The sequence below is a fragment of the Nannospalax galili genome, unplaced genomic scaffold (assembly GCF_000622305.1).
Source record: "Nannospalax galili isolate Female #2095 unplaced genomic scaffold, S.galili_v1.0 scaffold480, whole genome shotgun sequence".
NCBI lineage: Eukaryota > Metazoa > Chordata > Mammalia > Rodentia > Spalacidae > Nannospalax > Nannospalax galili.
Window position 1 is genome coordinate 2,711,637 of NW_008347571.1, and position 4,577 is coordinate 2,716,213.

General features: G+C 38.3%; 1 pseudogene; it reads left to right on the plus strand.

The window, feature by feature from the left end:
* The first annotated feature begins 3,184 nt into the window (after positions 1–3,184).
* LOC103743103 lies at positions 3,185–4,159 on the plus strand (annotated as a pseudogene).
* The last annotated feature ends 418 nt before the right edge of the window (positions 4,160–4,577 follow it).

Below are 4,577 nucleotides of genomic sequence, written 5' to 3' on the forward strand. Positions count from 1 at the left end.
TGATAACTAAGAATTTTACATGAAGCCAAGAGAGAAGTTGTTTAAATGTTGTGAATTAAATGAAAAAAAGTAAGGTATAGACTTGGACTGATGAACGGATAAACTACATGTGGTATGTTGATGTTACAACAAAAAAGGAAGTAGGTGCTGTTAGCTAGGCAAACCTCAGCACTATGCAGAGAGGCCAGACCCAGAGGCCCATATTCCATATGACAGTTTCTATGAAATGACCTGAAAAGGAAAATTGTTGTTAAAATAGATTAATCGTTGCCAGAGCTGGTCATGGGAATGAGGATTAACTGTAAATAGGCTTAAGAATCTTATTGGGGTCACAAAAAGCATTTAAAAATGGATTGTGGTAATGATTACAGTATATGTTTATCCCAAATCCTGTACACTTCAATGCATAGTTTTATGCTATATAAATTATGACTTCATAAGGTCATAAAATAGAGATTTTTTAGGATAATATATACGATTAAATATTGTATATATCATTTCTTAAGGTTATCACTCCTTTCCATGGCAACAGTCGCATAAAATATTAATCAAAAACTACCACTGAGAATAAAGGCCCACATATGTGGTAGCACATACCCAAATCTCAACATTCAGGATTCTGAGGGCAGGAGGACTGAGGTTTCAAGGCTAGTTCCAGCTACATAGTAATTTCCTAGCCTGGACTACATAGTGAGACTCTGTCTCGAAAAGAAAAGGAAGGATGGAAGATAGGGAAAAACAGGATGAATGGAGGGATAAAAAGCAAGATACCTTTAAAATATATGTAACTTATAGAAAGTAGTGGACGGTTGGTTCATTGCCAGTAAAGGAAAAAAACATAAAGTACTGACAGTTGTCCATGACGGCTTGGTTTCAGAAACTGTTGCCCCAGAGCCTCCGTTCTGTTACTCTACATCAGCAACTGCAGGAAACAATCCCATTGATATATGTTATAGTAGCTCTCTGGAGTTGACTGAATAGTAAATATTCTTCCAGAATGCACACCAGTACTTTCATCTCTTCTAAGGTACCAAGTGAAGAAGTGTATTTCGAATATTCAAATAAATAACAGCAGTAAAAGATATTTAGAATCTAAGTGATTCTCAATATCTTGGTGGAATTTGGTAATTTCATTAAAAAGAAATCACTGAAGATACTATATAAGCCTTAGAAAGATGTTTCATTCTGCAATTGTGTTTCAGCACTTGGTGTCTGAAGCTATCTTTCTGTGAAGCTGCCTTTGTCATTCTTATGCACATTTTGAGGCCCTTATTTGCCCATTTGTTTTAAGAGTTTTACTGAGTGTCTTATTTTCCGATTGGCTTGTTTGTACTTATATAGAGATTTGAATATTAGTATGGCTAAGCAACTGGCTTCCTTTCAATATTTTCTTTTGAGATTTATGATTTTATGGTGGATGATAGGTTTATGTAATTTTTCATTTCTGCTTATGACCTTGGGTAAAGAAAGATAACTCTGTCCAAGAAAATTGAACCACTGACTTCAGCATTATGGACATTATTCAATAACTGGCAGAGGTCTTCACACCCAAAATGCAAACTGTTGGTGCCAGTGATGTATTTGCCTAATGTAGATAGAATTTGGAAAGCTGATTTCTGAGGCACATCATTCATGAGAGAAGAAACTCAGACACCTGGCTTGGTGGCAGCAGTTGGGAGTTGTGAGACACTGAAAAGCAAGAGAATGATGTTATTGAGTTTGTGGATAGCCTGGGCTATATAAGTGAGACAATGAAACAAGAAGAAAGGGAAGAAGGGAGGGAAGAAGGAAGGAAGGGAGGAAGGAGGGAGGGAGGGAGGAAGGAAGGGGGAAAAACAGGAAGCCTAGGAGAAGGAGATGGAGCAGCAAAGGCAGAGGAAAGGTAAAATATGAAGAAAAAACAAAGATAAAGATAAGGGACAAGGAGAAAATAGACTCCAAACAGCTCAGTACAGTTGAATGCTAAAAGTAACAACACTTTAGCATATGACCTACCTTAGTCACGAATCTCCAAGACCTAACCACATTACATGTTAACTAACCATCATAAGGAAGTTGAGTCTGCAAAGCAGATAAGCCATTTAGAAGGGCTTCCATCATCCAGCCTCAACTGAACTCTGCTGCATGTACAGATTGCCCAAGGTTCTGTGCCCTTCTGAATGCTCAAGGGAAATTGAAAAGCTCATTTGTCACCTTTAATCCCAGCACTTGAGAGGCAGAGGCAGGCATATCTGTGAGTTCAAGGCCAGCCTGGTCTATGTAGTGAGTTCCAGGCCATCTGGGGCTCCATGGAGACCCTGTCTCAAAAAGACCAAAAAAATGCTTATTTGTGTGAGATATTCCAGTTGTTAAGTGTTGAGATCTAACTGAACAACATAAAACTCTACGTGGCCAACACAACTAATCAGCAGAGCAAGTCTCCGTGGCCTGCTTGGTTTTCTGCCTCATCAGTCTCATCCATTTTATACTTGCAAATCCTTCACAAAAGGGCATCTGCCCATGTGTCTGGCCCTGCCACTGACACGTCCTGGCTAGTGTCTTCTCATTTGCTGGGCTTTTCACTTAAAATATCTCTTTCGTATGTGCTTTCCTAGCAAGTTCACAGTTTTCTGTTTTTCTCTGAAGTCTTCCATTTGCATTCTAGTACTCCTTCATTAGAGCAGTTTTTCCGTTATTAATGCTGGTTTGAGTACAATTATTTAAATGACTCTGTAGTAGAAAATAATCCCTGAATGTTCTTGAAGACAGTGTCGGCTGTTCTCATTCAGTGTTCATGGCACGGCAATTGGCAGATAGTTCGCACTCAAATGTTTCATGAATGAATGAGTGAATGAATTACTTGGGTTTAAAAAGATCAGATTTAGGTCTTAGTTCTGCCACTGGTTTGTTTTGGAATCACAGACATGCCACTTCTGCTTCTAGGGCTTCAATTTCCTCACCTTTATAATGAGCACAACGGGTTAGAGGCCTCTTACAATCTTTAATAGTCTATTTTGATGAAAAGAGATAGTGATGGTTAATAATTTTACCAGTAACATCAGTAAATTAATAGCATTTATTCAACTCTTCCTCCGTGCAAGTGACTTCAATACTATACAGTCTATAATTTTTACAATATATTATGTGATTGATATTTTTGTCCCCTTTATAAAAATAATAGTATATACAATCCAGGACGGTCAACATGCTGGTGGCCACAAGATACCTAGGCAGAGTCTTGTCACAGCACCAAAGGCACAATCTTTCCACTGCAGTCCATCCGATACCTCTTTACCTTTGTTCTATAAACATTGTTACCCAAGAGACATTTTGCTGCTGTTGCTGCTGCAAAGTCCGCAAGGAAATTTTTTAAAGATGCCGAAGAAAAGACAACAGGTGAAAACTCAGGTGAGGTAGAAAAAATAAAGTCATGCACTGACATGGGAAATGAGCCTGAGGATGAGGCCTATTTTAAAGTGCTTATAACCCAGGAGGATCTGAGATGTGGAGAAAGCTATTCACTTAAGAAATTTGAGTTCTGGACTTTACTAATCCAAAGCAAGGTGCTTATCTTGATTTAACACTAGATATGGCATTGGAGAAAAAGATAAAAAGCGGAGTCATTTGCCAGTGTTATTAGGTTTCCATATCCTTTCGCTTCAAAGGTCAACAGAGTGGCCGTATTTACCAGGAATGCATCAGATATTTAAAAATGAAAATAGCAGAAGAAAATGGAGCTGCGTTTGCAAAAAGAATTGACCTGATTCAGAAGATTTTAAATGCTGAAATTGGTGTAGACTTTTATGCAGCTGTTCCAACAATAATGCCTGAACTTAACCCATCGAAGAAGAAACTGGAAAACAAGATTCCCAAAGTCTACTAGAAAGTCCATTGGTCGTGCTATCCCCCAACTGCTTGAATTATTTAAAACCGGGCATGAAATTATGTTAGGATGAAGAGAGTCACCAAAGTAACAACATTGCATATGCCATGAGACCAGACAGCAGCCAATCTGCAGGCAGTAATGAATGTCGACTGTAGGCACAGACCACTGAATGTGGGTCCCTCTGTGGTATGTACTTTCCTCCATAATTCAATCAGTGAAGGATTGCTCCTGAAGATGGATGCATTGTTCCCCAAAGAAGTTGAAAACATAGAAAATAACAAAGGAGCTACCTGAAAGTGCTGAGTTGTGAATTTTATTTCAGTAAATCAAGAAACAACAGAGAAAGGTATAAAACCTATAATTTTTCAAACAAAAATGAAACACCCAAAATAGCAGTGTACTCGGACTTTTTACTTCAGATCATCAAACGTCATAATGTTTGTAGTCCAATTCTCTGCCACTTGTTTCTTTTCAAGGCTTTGTGAATCAAAATAGAGCATGCTTTGCTTTAAACTTTAAGTATGGAAGTGGTAAGGCTAGTAAATTTCTATTTGACTTCACAAAACATACACTTCTCCCATACCAAAGCACATAGTAAAATGCTGTCAAAGTGTGTCCAGACACCAGAAGCCTCAGCATCACCTGTAATCTGATTAGAAATGCAGAGCCATTATCGTCAGTCAGACTTGTGACTCAGAATCTGCATTTTAAC